The 21,314-nt window shown below is 36.1% G+C and overlaps 1 non-coding gene across 1 annotated transcript; it reads right to left on the bottom strand.

The window, feature by feature from the left end:
- Window positions 1-14,844: 14,844 nt before the first annotated feature.
- TRNAI-GAU (transfer RNA isoleucine (anticodon GAU)) lies at window positions 14,845-14,920 on the bottom strand. The gene has a single exon. It is a non-coding gene; the product is annotated as a tRNA-Ile (tRNA).
- Window positions 14,921-21,314: the final 6,394 nt, after the last annotated feature.

The raw sequence follows: 21,314 nt of genomic DNA, 5'->3' as shown, positions 1-21,314 counted from the left end.
TAGAATCTGAAGTGAAATCATTTTTCTTTTACATATGGCTAAATGTGTGTCAAGACAATTTTTGTTTTAATTTACATTATTCTTGCCACTCCTCTTCTTCCAGTTCCCATGGCACCTGTAAGTTGATTTCACATGCTGCAAGTAGAAAATGCATTTTAATACCTAATTGCTACCCTTTGTTTCAATTCAGTATTTGTATAGTTGAGTATTCAGTCAGCAGCTGTGTCCCTTGGTACTTCCAGGTACTAAATACAAAGAGAATAGATGCAATTTTACGTGATTGTTGTATTCAAGAATTTATGTCATTTTCTTATATTTATAATATATGTCACAAACTTATATTTTAAAACCTCTACACTTATACAAGTTTTGTATTATAATGCATTTGAGTTTTTAATATCTAAGTAATTTCAAATTCAGTGCTGACTCAAAAGGAGTGCAGAAACTCATCTACCTCCCCCAGTACTACTCCTAAACACATTTACTTCACTGAATATGCTAAACCAGACTTAAAATTTGCTGTCTATGTATATGAGAATGAAAACCAGATGTCCATTGATAATGGTATTGCTGATGCTGACACTTTGTTAAATGAAAATTCTTGCTGTGTTGCTGAAGAAGCAGAAAATTTAATGTATCTTATTTGAATGAGTTTTACCTTTTTATCTGGAAATTTTGTAAAGCTGAGTAGACTCACAGATATGTAAGTATTTCAGTTTCAGAGCTCAGGAATACTATAAATAGTTGCCTAACAGTGTCAAAAGTTATTATTCTGTCATGGGGTTATATAAATTCTAATTCTCTAAGATGACCACAAGATAAACATAATAAATAAATTAAACCAACCTTAAAAAGAGCATTAATCAGGGTTTATTCTAATTTTTTTAACTATAGGTTTTGATTTTATTTAAAAGATAGTTAAAACACATAATCAAAATGCTATAAACACTGTGAACTATATGGTGTGCTGACCTTTTTAAAATTCTACATCTCAGTTGGCCAGTCATTTTAGTCTCGGCAACAGGTTTCTGTACTTTTTAATAGGAAGAGAAGGGACTGGTCAACTCTTTCAAAATCTTGCTTAGAATACTGAAAAGGTCAACAACGAAGGCGGAGGAATGTAAAAATGAGACAATTGAAATCTGATACCTCATTTTTGTGACGAAGATTTTTGCAAGAATTGAAAATGTCACAACATGAAGTCAATTTTCAAGAAGAGACGGGTACATAGCACAGACTGAATCCATCCTCACCATACCATTAGCCTGTGATCACAACTTTTTGATTAAATAACTCCCTTCTTAAAAAAAGAAAATTCAGCTTTCTTTGTTTCTTTTTGGTCTTTTGTTCTATCAAAGATATAGTGAGAGAACACAGAAAAGAAAGGGACACAATTTATTGGTTCTTACCTAGCACACATTTTGTTCCCTCAAGAGACATATGGTATACGCTAATATTTGGAGACATTTTGGATTGTCGTGACTGTAGTGGGGGGTTTTATTGGCATCCAGTAGATAGAGGCCAGAGATGTTGATGGCATCTCTCAGTGCACAAGATAGCTTTTTACAACACAGAATTATCTAGTCCGAACTATCAATAGTGGTGTTATTGAAAAACTACAAGTTAGAACAATGTATAGTTTAACAATATTTTCATCAATTACATCACCTTTGCATGAAGAACTCCTATTATACTAAGTTTATAACTAGCAAATCTCTATATACAGTGGATGCACAATAAATGTCTACTGCTGCTATAGATGATAATTTTATATAAAAACGAGTAATGCATATAACCAAGAATAGACATTCAATTTTTATAAACCATGTTCATGCATTACTTTTGAAATAATTTTTGTACAACTGATGTTTCTCTCAAATCTATAAAATAAAATATTCAGTCATTAATATAGTGGGTAAATGCCAAAGTATCAGGTGGCATCAATGTGAATGGAATTTAAGTTGAAAATAGAAAAACAAGAAAGGCAACAGAGTAGACACAGAGGACAGATAGCATTTATTACACATCAGGCCACACATTTATGACATTCTATCATCCTACTGGTACTAAACCCCACTATCTGAAAGGGAGAAACAATCACGTTATCTCTTGGTTCAAAGCTTTCAGTGACGCAGCATTGCCCCGAGAGGTTAGAAAATTTTTTAAATAAAGACTTGGGTAGTAAATGTTTTAAATTTTTCAGAATATGTAATCTCTGACACGACCACTCCAATCTGCAATTGTAGCATAATAACAGTCATAGGCAATATGCAAACAGAAGATATGGCTGTGTTTCAGAAAACATTTCTTTTCAGGAAAAGGTGAAGCTAGATTTGACATGAGGGCTGTACTTTGATGTAATCTTGAGTTAAAATCCAAAAATCTTTTTTTTATGTCATACATTATCAATTTTTAGCTTCATCTCAAATGTTTTTATTCTTGAATCTTCACTGCATTCAGTGCTCTAGGAATACAAAACTGTGAATAGTTCTTTGAGTGAGCAGGTTGTTTTGTGCTTTGTAAACTCATAGTGCTCTATCACTTGATAATGATTTCCAGGAGATTGGTAAAAAGCTATTCCTATTGAATATTCAGACAAAGCTTCACCTTAAAGTATTTTCCATTACTCCTTCCTTGCCCCTGCTTGTAAGTTTGATCTCTTTCTGTTGCACCTCAGTGTACCTTGTATGGAAAGCTACTATCTGATTTAAAATACATAATTGAAATTTATTTACATATCTTCTCTACACTAGCCATGGGTGAGAACAGAGTCTAATTAGAACATAACATCTTTCCTGACTATCAGAGACATCTAATAATTTCTTTTTAAACAAAATACATTTTAGTCCAACTTAAATGTGATAATTTTATGCCAGGATAGGTTGTATTGAGCTTTGTAATATGTAACCATATATAAAATATGGTAGTCCTTAAGCTATACCATAAAAATAATATATGTAAATATATGTAAATGAATAGTCACCATATATGCATTTTGCTTTAAGATAATTAGTATTATTTAAAAAACAGAAATCACAGACAAACAACAAATGAAGGTTATGGAAATAGTACTTAAAAATCTTTGATAAATAATAAAAATAGAAAAAATAGCACATGCAGTTGGAGTTTAAAAAAGAGAATAGAAACAAAACATAATCAATAATCTGTGATATTCTAAAGTTCCAGACATATCACTTGAAAGAAAAGTATCACCCGGGTTTGATTCCTGGCCAGGGCACACAGGAGAAGCGCCCATTTGCTTCTCCACCCCTCCGCCGCGCTTTCCTCTCTGTCTCTCTCTTCCCCTCCCGCAGCCAAGGCTCCATTGGAGCAAAGATGGCCCGGGCGCTGGGGATGGCTCTGTGGCCTCTGCCTCAGGCGCTAGAGTGGCTCTGGTCGCAACATGGCGACGCCCAGGATGGGCAGAGCATCGTCCCCTGGTGGGCAGAGCGTTGCCCCATGGTGGGCGTGCCGGGTGCATCCTGGTCGGGCGCATGTGGGAGTCTGTCTGACTGTCTCTCCCTGTTTCCAGCTTCAGAAAAATGGAAAAAAAAAAAAAAGTATCAATCCTTTATTTTTCATTATAATCACAATACATTTGTTCCATTGCCAACTAACAAACCAGTCTTCATCTGAGCAGAAACTGCCACGTTGGTAGCCATGGAAATATTCTTAATCTTTTATCATAAAATAGTGGATTCTTTTGAACATATCTTTCCTTTACATTCTGTGGAGTCTGAAATTTTTGTCACGCTTTTTATGTTTCGGATGTTCAAACAGTGATCTATGAGGTCTCAAATTAAAGGAGCCTCTAAAATAGAAACCTTACTTCATATATTTTAATTGTTTAGGATATGCATTCTGGTTTCTTTTGTTTGTTTGTATGATGCTTAGAATATAGCTTTGTAGTGAAGAGCCATCATCTTCATATGACTGACTTCAGACCATCAAACAAACAAATGTAGAAGCTGATCAGGAAAGAGCTTACATTGATGAAGACAGTAAAAAGACGAACTGAAGAAAGAAGTTCATTGGAGGTAAATACATAACTCTTGGGAAAGTGAGAAATAAAAAAAAATCAGACAGTCAAATATTTAAAAGTGTAATTCTCACTAGAAATAAAAAATTATTTAGTGATGTGCTCAGGTTTGGTGTAACTATGAGAAATGGAATGGAAAAGTTACTTGGAGAAAAACAATTTGGATAAAATACATGAAAAACTTCCCGACAGTAAAAACTGCTAGATTATGGAATTATCCCTCAAGGGAAGTGGTAGGAGTCACATCACTTGAATGGTTGAAATTAAGAGAGACAAAACACCACTGAAAGTTATTTATTTGTTGATTCTGCATAGCAATTGTTAAGATCCCTAAGGGAAGTGTTCTATCAAATAGATGAGATTTCTGAGACATTCTTCTGTTATTCTGAGTTTCTGTTTCTAAATTTTATGTACAAATAACAAAAACTCAATGTGTTTTATATCTTATCTGCTCTGTAGTTGTATTTCAAAAATAACATAAATTTATCTTAGACAAAATGTGTTTGAGTGTTCTTTACATGCTATGTTGTTTATTTTGCTCTACTTTGTGTGGTAACAAAAGGAATCTGCTTCATGATACCTGATTGTGTGTTCCCAAACCCCTGGGACTCTCTGAGGCGTAGGTTCTGCATTCATAATACCATGATCAAAATGATATAATTTTCTTAAGGGCTTGCTGAACCACAAAACAATATAAAAAACATCATTTGGTGAAGGCTTGTTACATATTGGAAAAAACACTGTTTTTATCTTACCAGTTTAGATTACTATCTTACTGTAAATTGATTATATGTTGTAGTTTCTTTTTGTTTTCTGGTAGTGGTAAGGACATGTGCTAATATAGTACATTCTATCTTATAGTTATCCTTGTGCCTTAGCCATAGTAAAATAAGAAGTATTGTCAATAAACCTTAGTACACTCATCCAGAATTGAATCATAGCTTTGGGGATTGCAGTAGCAAAACTTTCTGGTTCAGTTGGGTAGCTCTAGTTATGTGTGCATATATGTGTGCTTGTGTGTGCTTGTGTGTGTGTGTGTGTGCAAATACATGAATACCTCAAAGATCTGTTACCATCACAAATCACTAAATCTCACAGAAAATTCTAGACTAGGTTTGGCAAGTCTTCTCAATTTCAAATGGGGAAACAAACCTACTTGGAGATTGTGCTGAATATTCCTTTCTTATCAGTGTTCTACTTGAAGCAGCAGTGAATCTTCAAGAGATAGTGCTTGGTTGTTTCTCAAACAAAATGTCAGGAAAATAAAAAAAGTGCCTAAATTCATACATATTATTGAGTGCTTGATAATGCAACTATAAAACCCTGCAAACCTATTTGGGATAATTCTACAGTGAGAGCCAAGTGCAGACCAACAGGAACTGTGATAACAACATCATTTGGCTAATGTGCTGTTTATGTACACAAAATGCTTTGCAAATGGTGAGGGGAAAATCACCAGCAGAATAGTTTCTAAAAGCATCTTAGTTTTCTAAAGCCATACTTATCTAACATTGTAACAAAGAACAGCAGGAAGTGTATGACAATGAAGCCAGTACAAAATGAAGAAAGTTTCAACCAAATGTCAAAATATAAGGAAAAAATTCTGAGGCAAAGGAAAAAAAATGTATTGGGAAATGGGAATACAGTAGTTTTATAGAGATTTGAACTTTAAATTATTCAGAACTGCTACAATCAAAACTAAAACACGTGCTTGTGTACCATCTGCTTGCTTCCAAAGAGAAGTCTTTGGAGAATTAATTTCAGCTGCCAGAGTTGCAGAAAAAGAAACTGGTCTCTAGTTTATTGGAATCATTACTTGAAAACAGGAGCTCAAGAACAGAGAAGAGACTTGGGCCGTCTGGCTGTGTCTCCACAGAGGGATGGTACCTAGAGATTTCAGCAGCTGCACAAAAATATGAAGGTAGGTACAGAGAAATAAGGTACAGCCTGCAAAGTCAAATTTAGGCTAAAATACGTGTTAATAGAGATTTAAACACCCTTGTTAATGTTTTTTTAGAGGCAAACTATGTTTTCAAGTCATGTTAAATCATGTATTGTTAAGTCACGCTTAGGTAAGACAATTTATTTTTATTCCTCCGCTATTAACGAAAAAGTAGAACCTGACATATTCTGGCCAAATTGGAAAATGAAGAATCAATATTCCTGGAAGTTATTAAGTCCCAATTTCTGGTGATTTTTTTTTTTTTAGCAACAGAGACAGAGAGAGGGACAGACAGGGACAGACAGGCAGGAAGGGAGAGAGATGAGAAGCATCAATTCTTCATTATGACTCCTTAGTTGTTCATTGATTGCTTTTTTATATGCGCCTCCCCAGGGGTTCCAGTAGAGTGAGTGATGCCTTGCTCAAGCCAGCAACCATTGGTCTCAAATTGGTGAGCCCCTGCTCAGAGCAGATAAGCCTGCACTCAATCAGGCAACCTCTGGATTTTGAACTGGGGTCCTCTGTGTCCCATTCTGATGCCCTATTCCAGCGGTTCTCAACCTGTGGGTCGCGACCCAGCAGGGTGGCCTAAAGCCATCGGAAAATACATAATGCATATCAGGTATTTACATTCCGAATCATAACTGTAGCAAAATTACAGTTATGAAGTAGCCACCAAAATTATTTTTTGGTTTGGGGTAACCGCAACATGAGGAACTGTATAGCGGGGTCTCCTTAGAAAGGTTGAGAACCACTGCTCTATTCACAACACAACCAACTAGTCAGGCATCTCATGATCTTTACTTAATAGCATTAGTGCTTTTAGTTGTGACACTAAATGGACTTGTGTAGCCTTTTCATATAGAACGAACTAGTCAACAAATAATTATTGTGGTTTTTTTTGTTTGTTTGTTTTTTGTTTGTTTGTTTTTGTATTTTTCTGAAGCTAGAAACCGGGATAGACAGTCAGACAGACTCCTACATGCGCCTGATCGGGATCCACCCGGCACGTCCACCAGGGGCGACGCTCTGCCCACCAGGGGGCGATGCTCTGCCCCTCCAGGGCGTCACTCTGTTGTGACCAGAGCCACTCTAGCGCCTGGGGCAGAGGCCAAGGAGCCATCCCCAGTGCCCGGGCCATCTTTGCTCCAATGGAGCCTCGCTGCGGGAGGGGAAGAGAGAGACAGAGAGGAAGGAGAGGGGGAGGGGTGGAGAAGCAGATGGGTGCTTCTCCTGTGTGCCCTGGCTGGGAATCGAACCCAGGACTTCTGCACGCCAGGCCAACGCTCTACCGCAGAGACAACCAGCCAGGGCCTATTGTGTTTTTACAAGTAAAAAAAATAAGGAACATAATTTATTTCCTTTGTTGTAAGGATCTTAAAATCTAAATAGTAGGAAAAAAAAAAGAAATTAATAGCAATTAAAAACAATATCAAAAGAAAACATATGATTAATTACCAGGCAAATGTACCCATCATAGGCATTGCATGTTCAAAGAATGATGAAATCATATTGGTTATACCAGAAAGACTTTCTAGAGACCAAATTTGAACTAAATTTATGAAAAATTTAGCAATAGTGAAAATAAGGTAAGGGCAATTCAAGGAAGAAAAAGGGATTAGCTTTATTTACTAAGATATATGGTTGAAAAATCAAAAATAAATGGATGGAAGGATGAATGGATGGATAAAGAGACAAATACTATGTTTTCAAATCCAGTACCTCCTTTAGTTAAAATACACAAATATTGAATAAAGTTTACCTTTAATATTGCACAATATGCATTTTTTTGTGAGCCATAGCATTGCTGTTAGCAATATCAAACACACAAAAACTCATATAGAGAGCATATTTAATAAATAGAACTAAAGCCCTGGCCAGTTGGCTCAGTGGTAGAGTGTCGGCTGGGCATGTGAAAGTCCCAGGTTTGATTCCCGACTGGGCACACAGGAGAAGCATCCATCTGCTTCACCTTCTCTCTTCCTCTCTATCTCTCTCTTTCTCTCCTGCAGCCAAAGTACCATGGGAGCAAAGTTGGCCCAGTCACTAAGGATGGCTCCATGTACTCTGCCTTAGGCACTAAAATGGCTCTGGTTGCAATGGAGTGATACCCCGGATGAGCAGAGCATCACCCTCTAATGGGCATGCTGGATGGATCCTGGTCGGGTGCATGCAGGTGTCTGTCTCTTTGCCTCCCCACTTCTCACTTCAGAAAAATATAAAAATAATAATAATAAATAAATAAATAGAACTTAAAAGTAAATTTATTCATAAGTGTACTTAGTATTATTTTTTACAGAGACAGAGAGAGAGAGTCAGAGAGAGGGATAGATAGGGACAGACTGACACAAATAGACAGAGATGAGAAGCATCAATCATCAGTTTTTTGTTGTGACATCTTAGTTGTTCATTGATTGCTTTCTCATTTGTGCCTTGACCATGGGGCTACAGCAGACCGAGTAACCCCTTGCTCAAGCCAGTGACTTTGGGTCCAAGCTGGTGAGCTTTTGCTCAAACCAGATGAACCCGCACTCAAACTGACAATCTCAGGGTCTCAAACCTGGGTCCTCTGCATCCAAGTCCGACACTCTATCCACTGTGCCACCACCTGGTCAGCATAAGTGTACTTATTATTTACAAAAATATCAGTTAAAGTAAATTGATGTATTAAACATTAAATTATCCATAAAACTATACCCAGTTTAAGCAACAAAGATTCAAAGAATATGAGTTGAATGCATGAAAACCAGCTTCTGAACCCAGTAAATAATATATACATAATTAGTATATCAGGTTTTTTTTTCTTATTCTCTTACATTTGGGAAATTTATATTTGTAAAAATAGATTGAAATGATGTTCTTGGTAATAAAAATGATGCTCATATATTGAGCAAAATATGATATATCCTTTAGGTATTGCACAACTACATTTGCCTAACTAGGATGAAAGTAGATGCTTATCAATGTATCATAGTATTTTTGACACTACTGCAGCATAAATCGTTGACAGATAACTCTCACCTATAAAGGATCTTCTCAGAAATTCAATAATCAATTAATTAGTATCAACCATAACCTGATGGAAAGATTAAAGTAGTAAATTTATTTTAGCCTCTGACACAGGAAAAAATAAATCTATTAGATGAGAGAAATTAAAAGCATAACAATCATGAATTGCCTGCTCATGATAATAAGAAGATATAAGTTTAAGGTTTTTGTACATAAGTCACTGAAAATTATCTAGTGCATTTCACTCATTTATAGATGAGAAAATTAAAAGGCTAGAGAATTATAGATGTACAAAATTTCTAAGTTTATGTACTTAAAATATACTTGAACTATGTGATGCTTTCATAAGATCTCCAGAAATGATTTAGGGATGCACTGCTTATAGGTAATTTTGGGTGGAAAAAAATATTTTAGAAAACTTTTCAATATATGAAGCTGAATTTGACTCAATTGTTCATGTAAAATTATAAAACATTAGATGGATTTTTTAATACTTAGATGCTACATCAATGATAACTAAACCACTAGTTATTAAAGACCCAACTCTTCTCCCTACCTTCATAGATGAAATTTTTATTATTCTCAATGTGAAGATTCAATGTTTATAAAAGTTAGATCTAGCTATAATTATCTTGAAAACCATCATAGTACTGAATATAATGTTAAAAATCATCAGAGTTCTTGAATACTGTTTTACGTATCTCAACAATCTAAATTATATAAATAACATAAAACATTGCAGAAAATAATAGTACATAAAAGGAATCTTATTTTGTTCCAACCTCCAGCTATCCACCTCTTCTACATCCTAGGATTACTAAGCAAAATGTTTTATTTTTGGTAGCACAAACCAGATTTTCCATTGGTAATCTAATTCTCACCACCATCTGTGAGTGAGAATTTTATCACCAGGAATTTAAGTCCAATAATATCATGAGATTGTAATATAGGCTTGATATAAAAAGAAAATTAGCTGGCTACAGGCAAGAGTTCAGACCAGCTGGGACCATGGCCTCTCACAATATGACAACTACCCTCTGCCTTTGTCCTATCAAAAATGTGGTTATCCCCACAGAAGCCATCTCAATGGTAAAACAGAGACAGTAGGTTTGAACTATCTTAAAGCTCATGGCAGCATCCAGAACAATTTTGTTTCTTCAAAGTAATATAAAAGGGCCTTTGATTTTTTAAAGTTCCTTCCATTTTTATAGAAATATTAACATGTAACATTTGCCGTCATTACAGTCATTAGATAAATGCTAACTTAGTGTTGACCTACTTATGTTAAAAAGAATAAAAAATCAACTTACTATTAAGGCACAGTTTCTGAACTGTTTCTTTGACTTTCAAGCATTTATGCTTTCAAGAGTTATTGTTGCACATAATGGTAAACCTACAAGCTGAGAGCAGAGCACACCCTAAGCTAGCTGGCATTCACCAGAGAGCAATAACACCTTCCCTCTAGTAGGTCCCATATCTACCAAGTAGAGAAGTTATATGATAATGAAGTTCAAACTTAGAGGAATCAGGATACACTGAGGGAACTCAAAGTTTGATATATAGCTTTTCTAAAGTTCAGAGGCTGCAGGAAAGAATTCTACACTCCCAAATTATTATTGCAATAACAAATTTTATTAGTGAAAGTAATGGTATAGTAATACTTTTCAAGCCAACAAAAAAAAATACCCTTTTTAAAAAAAAGCAGTGTGTTTAACTTAATAGCTCTTTTAGCTCAAAGGCAAAGGTTTGTGTCATTCTTAACTGAAGCACACTTATACTGTCTCTTGCTGAGCAGCTGAGAGCAGGCTAACGCACTGCCACAATAGTGCATTAAAAAAAAAAATGGTTGAGGATAGCATTTGCATCAATGTCATGACATATAGTATAATTGGAGGATTCTGGGCTATGAATACGGATCAAACTGTTAGACCCCTGATATTTGCTTAAACAGTATGGGTACTAGAAGCTGAACAGACGCCCTCGTTTCAATGCCAGTGCCTCACTCCATCCCCTCAAGCTGCCTTTGGTAATTGTCAGTTCAATATCAATATCAGAGTCAGACTCTGTAGAGTTCATTATAGATTTCTTTTCTTCTAATAACTTAAGAGTGCAAAAATGCATGTCTGAAATTTATTAATTCTTTAATGTTCCATTTTAAAATATTTCGCTCTCAGTTTTCAAAAGCTACACCTATGTCTTTAATATTTATCGGTCAGCATTCACAACTACTTCTTACACATTCCTAGAATGAAGGGTTTTAAAATTTTTTATAGCCAGTTATAAAGGTACCAAATGAAGTAGGTGTTGCCCAAAGAAAAGCAAACTCTTTTAATTCAGAAACATGTGTATGTAAAAACATAATAATACTGCTTATGTTTTGTTTTATAATTAAACCAAGAAAAAACTATGAACTTTTACCTTCTTTAATAAACACACCTTTGCCTGCCTTTAATCTTCCTGGGTATAGACACTGACAAATAGAATAAGTAAAGATGAAATATTTACTGAACAAATAAAACCCACAAGTTTCCCTAAAACCACAAACATTCCCGGAGTGTTTCCTGTGTGTCTGTCACTGTATTGAGGACTTACAGGAACTCTCATGTATATCTCATAATAGGCCAGTACAGGTTTAGCACACATTTTACAGATGAATAACTGAGGCTTAAAAGTTAAACATAACATTTTCAGGGGTCTAGGAAGTGTCAGAGCTAGAAATGTGAACCCAGCTTAGCTTCACAGAGTGTCCATGTTGTTAATTACCGATACTGTTTTATGACAAGGGCAGATGCCTAGACTAAGCATCGTGCCACGAGTGTTCTCAGACCAGACTCAAGATATTTTTGTCTTAGTGTTTTTCATAATACATATATGTAAAACAATGAGGTTGGGCTGAATGATCCTTTCAGTCCCTTTAATTATAAAAATTCCATGATATTATTATAAATTAAACCAATCTTATAAGGTCTACTCCTATTTTTCTTTTATTCAATACTGTGATTTATTTAAAGCCTTGTATTTAATTACAGAACAGTGTACTCCAAAGTAATGTATTTCTAGGGCCTACTCAGTATGATCTGAACACTTTTTAAGAAGTCACATAAGCAAACATTTCTGGGTCAGCAGCCATGGTTGCAAAATCAAATAAGATGCTGAAGTCCATAGAATTCTAAGTACAGGTATTCAAATACCAGTCAACAGCTGATGGAGCAAGAATTCCTGAGATTATACTGAAGGTTTAGAAAAAGAATTTGTTATATGAACTGTTTTTTTTTCTTTTCTTATCCATCTGAAATAATTACTTATACTCATACTTAGTTAATACTATTCATGTAAAGTAATATACATTTATGTGTGTGTGTGTGAGTGTATGCCATATCCAAATATATATATTTTATATTTTAGCCCGCTGTTTCCTGGAAAGAAGATGTAAACAAGACTGGATATTATGAATATTAAATCTTTTATTTCTTCTTATTAATAGTCCATACATTTTCCAAATACTTAGTGATATAAATTAAAGTTTAAATTCAAAATTCAACTTTTTATGTAGCATTTTACAATGAGAAGTAAAAAATTTTTCAGCATGTAAAAAGTACAAAAAAAAAGAGAATAAAATCTACAGGTTTCAATTTTTGTGAAGCAGTTTAAAATTTCTGCTGACACTTCTTCCTGAGGTTATATGGTTATTAATTAATGTTAAACTCTTAATATATTTTTCACTTATTTTTGGGAAAAGTTAACCTATATTTTCTTCATTACAATTCTATCAATTACATCTTAAATGAATGTATTCTACTGAATATATTTTTATATACTATGGCTTCCTAAATTATTTTTTAGAGGCAAGTAGATGAAGAAAAAAAGGCAAGAAGAAGAGAAAAAAGAAATCAAAACAACATGAAGAAAATAGAAAAGTGTGAATTTAATTTGGTTCCTCTAGAGGAGTAGTCATAGGTACTATTTTCATTTTTGTTTGAGGTAAGGCATTAAAAGCACTTCGGATGTTTCTGTTCCTAGAAGAATTGCCTGGATATCTGGTCCTCATGGTCAATTTGGAGAAAGGTTACTTAGCTCTAAAAGAAAGAACACACATGGCTATTAATTATTTCAGCATGTACTAGAACACTTTGGTAAGACACCAAGGACGATAGTAGGCAGTGACTAACTGAAGGATAGGCCTATCGATTCTTTATAAAATGAGTAAATATAATGATTTTACAAGACATGTTGTGAAGTGTATAGAAGTTAATATGTATGGGATTGAGTATGGTGGTGGAATAGTAGGGAGTGATAATTAAAAGAGAGTTGATATTAATAATGGAGGTAGAAGTGAAAAAACTAGAGAAGGACCCATAGTAGTAAAAATAGAATTTTAATAAAATCTGGGAATTTAATTGTGAAGTAAGAAGAGATATAAGTTTTGCTCTTAAAGAATTTAAAATTTATTAAATAAGTGATTAACTATAGAGTAAGAATGTAAAACAATGTTAAATATGGGGTAATTTGGCAAATGTATTCCTTCAACCTAGGTCCAGGGAATCGGGATATATTCCCCAGAAAAAAACAGTCTAACCAAAATGGAAAATTGATTCTATTATATCAGCTGTGTACACTTTACCAAATTTAATTGACTACTCTAATTTGTACATTTCAGAAAAAAAGAAGGTTTTGACTACTTTGAGTATCTCATATAAATGGAAACATAGTTTATTATCCTTTGTGACTGGTTTATGTCACCTAGCAAAGTCTTCAAGGTTAATTCTCTTGTAGTAGGTGCCAAAATGCCTTTCCTTTTTAAAGCTTAATAATATTCTATTTTATGAATATCCTACATTTTTGCTTATCCACTCATCTACTAATGGTCACTTGGGTTGCTTCCACATTTTAGAAATTATAAATAATACTTTTATAAACATGGCTGTACAGGGAACTCTTCAAATCCTTTGTTTTAATTCTTTTCAGTATATAATAACAAGAAGTAGAATTGGCAAATCATATGGTAATTCTGCTTTTTAATATTTTTGAGAAAGAACTATACTGTTTTCTAGAATAGCCATCTAAATGAGTGTGAAGTGGTATTGCATTGTAGTTTATTTTCCTTTTCTTCTTCTTTTTCTTCTTCTTCTTCTTCTTCTTCTTCTTCTTCTTCTTCTTCTTCTTCTTCTTCTTCCTCCTCTTCTTCTTTTCCAAATGAAATGGGGGAGATAAAAAGACTCCCACATGCATCCTAACTGGAATCCACCTTGCAATCCTTGAAATTAGTGTGTCATTAAAGCTTATGGTTCTCATAGGACATTTTTTGGCATGTGTCTTCCCTAGACCTGTGTTTGTCATTGTTTCCCATTTCCCTGTATAGATGGCTGGTTTTCAACAGAAAATTTCTCTACAAATCTCACCCCAGCTTCTTCTTGTGGATTTACCTATTATATTGTATTCTTCAGTCAACAATCTCTTGCACCAGCCTTCTGCTGGTCTGTAATAACCTTATAGATTTCATGAGCCCTTTCTTAACCTGTGGTCTGACCTCTGCTGCTTTTGGCTGTCTGAGTTTCTTTTTTCTTTTTTTGTATTTTTCTGAAGCTGGACACGGGGATAGACAGTCAGACAGACTCCCGCATGCGCCCAACCGGGATCCACCCGGCACGCCCACCAGGGGGCGATGCTCTGCCCCTCCGGGGCATTGCTCTGTCACGACCAGAGCCACTCTAGCGCCTGGGGCAGAGGCCAAGGAGCCATCCCCAGCGCCCGGGCCATCTTTGCTCCAATGGAGCCTCGCTGCTGGAGGGGAAGAGAGAAACAGAGATGAAGGAGAGGGGGAGGGGTGGAGAAGCAGATGGGTGCTTCTCCTGTGTGCCCTGGCCGGGAATCGAACCTGGGACTTCTGCACATCAGGCTGACACTCTACCACTGAGCCAACTGGCCAGGGCATGCTGAGTTTCTATTTAGGTGACAGAGACCAATCCTACAGGAAGTTACAAGATAAGCCATAAGGAACCCAGTTAGGTCTGCTCTGTTGTCTCTGATTCACAGAAAATATCTGGTGACAGAGCTAACACTTCCTTCAGACCACACACCAAGGCCACATTGTACCACAAAGGAGATGGAATAAAGGTGAATAAAAATACCAACATTTTAGTTTGAATGTGAATTTTTCCTGATTAAACTTTCAGTTGGTTTATGGAGCTATTTGATTGATTATCAGAGTTCTTATAAAGTTATTTTATCCAGTCTCTAGTTGCTTATTTAATGTTTTCATGAAGGAACAAGGTCTTAAGACTTCCTAACCTTCCATCTTGCTGATATTACTCTCCCAGTAAATAAATAAATAAATATTATATTTTTACCCATTTGTTTTATGGTGAGACACTTAAGTTTTTAACACTTTATAGTTTATTCTATATTTTACTCATATATATATGTATATGCTTATATTTGTTAGGTACTATTACAGCTTATAGTTACTAGAGATACAACATTGGATACAATAAAAAAAAAATTCCTGGGTGACGTCATGGAAATGGCGCCGTGAGCTGCGCGTCCGACAGCTCTCCCCTAAATCACAACAAATTTATCAACTAGAAACAGAAAAATCTATCCTCGGAGCATTCCGGAATTCCACACAAACTGATAGCAAAAGGACTGTTATCACTTGAATCTGAGAGACGAGGGTGTGGAGGAAGCTACCGCAGGGACGTTCATTCAAGCTGCGAGGAAGTGAGCCTGTGGTGAGTTAGCCCACACTCGGGAGCCACGAGCCGCCGCGAGCCGAGCCGCCGCGAGCCGAGCTGCCGCGAGCCGCGGGGCGCGCGCCCGGTCCGGTTGCAGAGTGAGCACCGCTTACGTTCCCAGTGGCCCGCGCACTACGAGTGAGAGTCGCCAGCCACCGGTGCCCGGAGCACCCCATTCGCGCGCTTGCCCTGGGCATTCCACGCGTCCAGAGCGCCCTACTGGCCCGCACACCCAGGGGTCCCCATTATCCTGCGCCTGGTGCAATCCAGCCGCCAGCGGCAGGGCGAGCGGGAGAGGCTTGGGAGATTCTCTCCATGGGCGGGGCACCTCACCCAGCCATTCAAGCTAACAATCAAGCGTTGGGGGAGGGGCGCGCGCAGGCAGCCTAAAATACCTTCGGGAGTACAGCTGCGACCCAATCACTGAAATTAGCTTAACCCATGAAATCTGCGCACCCTCGGTTCTAATTGATAAGATCTCTCTCAGTTCAGCGATCCAAGACAAGAGGCATGATATTTTTTAGTGCCTCTCGCTAAAGGGGCGGGGGCAACTTCTGATTGATAGAGCCTCCATATTCAGGGATAAACGCTAACAAGAAGGACTTGGCAGATAATAAGATCTATAGTACACTAGTCGCAAGCAGAGACTAGTGCCTCTTCTTCCCAGCAAAAACAGGCTACAAAGTGTGGAAAGCCTGGGTTGAGAGGTCCAACTGAATGATAGGCACTGAACAATCACCTTGACAACAATTGACTCCCACCCCCGCCTGATTACACTGGAGGCCCTGACTGCCAGAGCCTTTCCCAAAGCTTTGCACTGAGTGGGGATAGAGTGGGGATTTCCCAGCTCTTTGAGCCTCTTACTCCCCAGGCAGAAGCAGTTGCAGCCTTATAGCTGGATCACCAGGCTACTAATTCAGAAAGGGGGGACTAGGAGAGAGAATCCAGGAAAGCAAACTCTCTCATCATTGGACCCTGCAAACGCCAACAAGCCTTGACTACCAGCAAGACTAAAGCAAATTATATGACATTGCCATAGAATCCCATCAACTGCAAATCCCTACCTAAGTGTGACACAGGGGCAGAGCCTGGGGTACAGAGTCACCAACCAGGAAGAGGGAGAGAAAAGAAAAAGGAAGAAGTTAACCTCTCAAAATCAAGAAAAATCCACAGACTTTACAACTTGTTCCACTAATTCTTTTTTGTTGTTGTTGTTTGTTTCTTCTATCTTATTGCCTTTATTTCCTCCACCTCGGTCCTTCTATTCTCTGCCCATCTTATGCTTCCCTTTTCTTGAACTACACTACCCATGAGTGTTACATTTTATTTCTCTTCTTCATCCTCACCCTCCTTTAAGGTTATACTCCAAAACACTTAACTCTCACTCTCTCCTCTTTTGTTTTTTTTTTTGTCTTGCTTTATTTTGTTTTTTTTTCTCTTCCTATTTTATTTCTTCCTTCGTTTTTCTCTTTTTCTTATTTTTTCCTTTCTATTGGTTTTTTCTTTTCTCATTTTACTTTCCTCCCATTTAATCCTCAGTCATGAACAAATTAGTTAATTTGGGACTCAAGGCATTTTTTGGCTTTATTTTTCTTTTTTGCTTTTGTTTTTATTTATTTTTTGTTTGTTTATTTTTGTGGCATTTTGGGTCCTCCCAACCCAAGGTCTCCATTGTATTTAGTCTTCGCTCCACTTAATACAAAAGATTTTTACTTATTATTTTTATTTTTTTCTTCTTTATTATTCTTTTTTGGTCCTTTTTTCTGGTTCCCTCTTATCCCTCTCATTATATCTCTTAGTTGACCATCACTTACAAGCAAATCATCTTATGCTTGTCTAAGATTTTCTTCTTTTTTTTTTTTTTTTTGCATTTAGTAGGTCCCTACTCCCTTTTTTTGCCCCTTGAACTCTTCACCCCAAATCAGGCCCTCCATTATAGGCACGATATTTCCCTGAGGAGGGGAGAGGAGGGAAAGAGAAGAAAGAAAAAAGGGGGAAATAATAAATTATTACTGTTTTTTTTTGTGGGGTGTTTTACCTTTTTTTTTTTTTTTTTTTTTTTTTTTACTTTTTACTTTTTATTAATTCTAATTAGTGCTATCAACAAGACCACCCTCAGATGCCGATAAGAAAGAGGAAATCGAATATTACGGATACAAAAGAAAGAGAGGTAACACAAATAGATGTGGAAAAATCTATGGAGAAAAGATTTAACATATTGGAAGCCTTGGAGCTAAATGACAGAGAATTTAAAATAGAAATCTTAAAAATACTCAGAGATATACAAGAAAACACAGAAAGGCAATATAGGGAGATCAGAAAACAACTCAATGAACACAAAGAATATATTACCAAGGAAATTGAAACTATAAAAACAAATCAAACAGAAATGAAAAACTCAATTCACGAGCTGAAAAACGAGGTAACAAGCTTAGCTAACAGAACAGCCCAGATTGAAGATAGGATTAGTGAAATAGAAGACAAACAACTTGAGGCAGAACACAGAGAAGAAGAAAGAGACTCAAAAATAATAAAAAACGAGAAAGCCCTACAGGAATTGTCTGACTCCATCAGAAAGAATAACATAAGAATAATAGGTATATCAGAGGGAGAAGAAAAAGAAAATGGAATGGAGAATATACTCAAACAAATAATAGACGAGAATTTCCCAAGCCTGTGGAAAGAACTAAAGCCTCAAATTCAAGAAGCAAACAGAACACCGAGTTTTCTTAACCCCAACAAACCCACTCCAAGGCACATCATAATAAAGATGACACAAACCAATGACAAAGAAAAAATTCTCAAGGCAGCCAGGGAAAAGAAGAGTACAACATATAAAGGAAGGCCTATTAGATTATCATCAGATTTCTCAGCAGAAACTCTACAAGCTAGAAGAGAGTGGACCCCAATATTTAAAGCCCTGAAAGAGAGGAACTTTCAGCCAAGAATACTATACCCATCAAAGCTATCCTTCAAGTATGAAGGAGATATAAAAACATTCACAAATACAGAAAAAATGAGAGAATTTATCAACAGAAAGCCCCCACTCCAGGAAATACTAAAGGGGGTTTTCCAACCAGATTCAAAGAACAAAAGAAAACAACACCACAAGTAACAGCTCCACCAAGAACACAATAAAACCAAACTTAAACTGTGACAACAAAGGAAAAAAAGGGGGGAGAGGATGGAGATTAACAGTAGCAAAGGACAATGAAGTGCAGAAATACTTATAAGATAGGGTACTACAATGAATATGGTAGGTACCCTTTTCATTACTTAATGGTAACCACCCTTGAAAAAACCACCACAAAAACACTTGACTTAAAAAAGGTAGCAACAGAGGAAAGAAGTATGGAACACAAACAAACAAAAACAAATGATAGAAAAACAAAAGAGAAGAATCAAACTAGATACAAAACTAACAGAAAGCAATTTATAAAATGGCAATAGGGAACCCACAAGTGTCAATAATTACACTAAATGTAAATGGATTAAACTTACCAATAAAAAGACACAGAGTAGCAGAATGGATTAAAAAAGAAAATCCAACTATATGCTGCCTACAAGAAACACATCTAAGCAACAAGGATAAAAACAAATTCAAAGTGAAAGGCTGGAAAACAATACTCCAAGCAAACAACACCCAAAAAAAAGCAGGTGTAGCAATACTCATATCTAATAATGCCGACCGACTACAAGACAGAAAAAGTACTCAGAGACAAAAATGGTCATTTCATAATGATTAAGGGGAAGTTGAATCAAGAAGACATAACAATCCTTAATATATATGCACCAAACCAAGGAGCACCAAAATATATAAGACAGCTACTTATTGACCTTAAAACAAAAACTAACAAAAATACAATCATACTTGGAGACCTCAATACACCGCTGACGGCTCTAGATCGGTCATCCAAACAGAGAATCAACAAAGACATAGTGGCCTTAAACGGAATACTAGAACACCTGGATATGATAGACATCTACAGGACACTTCATCCCAAAGCGACAGAGTATACATTTTTCTCTAGTGTACATGGAACATTCTCAAGAATTGACCATATGTTGGGCCACAAAGACAATATCAGCAAATTTAGAAAAATTGAAATTGTACCAAGCATATTTTCTGATCATAAAGCCTTGAAACTAGAATTCAACTGCAAAAAAGAGGGGGAAAAACCCACAAAAATGTGGAAACTAAACAACATACTTCTAAAAAATGAATGGGTCAAAGAAGAAATAAGCGCAGAGATCAAAAGATATATACAGACAAATGAAAATGAAAATACGACATATCAGAATCTCTGGGATGCAGCAAAAGCAGTAATAAGAGGAAAGTTCATATCACTTCAGGCCTATATGAACAAACAAGAGAGAGCCGAAGTAAACCACTTAACTTCACACCTTAAGGAACTAGAAAAAGAAGAACAAAGACAACCCAAAACCAGCTGAAGAAAGGAGATAATAAAAATCAGAGCAGAAATAAATGAAATAGAGAACAGAAAAACTATAGAAAAAATCAATAAAACAAGGAGCTGGTTCTTTGAAAAGATCAACAAAATTGACAAACCCTTGGCAAGACTCACCAAGGAAAAAAGGCACAGGACTCAAATAAACAAAATCCAAAATGAAAGAGGAGAGATCACCACAGACATCATAGATATACAAAGAATTATTGTAGAATACTATGAAAAATTATATGCCACCAAATACAACAATCTAGAAGAAATGGATAAATTCCTAGAACAATACAACCTTCCTAGACTGAGTCATGAAGAAGCAGAAAGCCTAAGCAGACCTATTAGTAGAGAAGAAATACAAAAAACCATTAAAAACCTCCCCAAAAATAAAAATCCAGGCCAAGATGGCTATACCAGCGAATTTTATCAAACATTCAAAGAAGACTTGGTTCCTATTCTACTGAAAGTCTTCCAAAAAATTGAAGAAGAAGCAATACTTCCAAACACATTTTATGAGGCCAACATAACCCTCATACCAAAACCTGGCAAGGATGGCACAAAGAAAGAAAACTACAGACCAATATCTCTAATGAATACAGATGCTAAAATACTAAACAAAATACTGGCAAACCGAATACAACAACATATTAAAAAAATAATACATCATGATCTAGTGGGATTCATCCCAGAATCTCAAGGATGGTTCAACATACGCAAAACGGTTAACGTAATACACCATATCAACAAAACAAAGAACAAAAACCACATGATCTTATCAATAGATGCAGAAAAGGCTTTTGATAAAATACAACACAATTTTATGTTTAAGACTCTCAACAAAATGGGTATAGAAGGAAAATATCTCAACATAATAAAGGCCATATATGATAAACCATCAGCCAACATCCTATTAAACGGCATAAAACTGAGGACTTTCTACCTTAAATCAGGAACAAGACAGGGTTGTCCACTCTCTCCACTCTTATTTAACGTGGTGCTAGAAGTTCTGGCCAGAGCAATCAGACAAGACAAAGAAATAAAAGGCATCCATATCGGAAAAGAAGAAGTAAAGGTATCACTTTTTGCTGATGATATGATCCTATACATCGAAAACCCGAAGGACTCCACAAAAA

This window comes from Saccopteryx leptura, chromosome 3, assembly GCF_036850995.1.
Source record: "Saccopteryx leptura isolate mSacLep1 chromosome 3, mSacLep1_pri_phased_curated, whole genome shotgun sequence".
NCBI lineage: Eukaryota > Metazoa > Chordata > Mammalia > Chiroptera > Emballonuridae > Saccopteryx > Saccopteryx leptura.
Note: the sequence above shows the minus strand (reverse complement) of the source record. Positions and strands in the feature narration are given on the sequence as shown.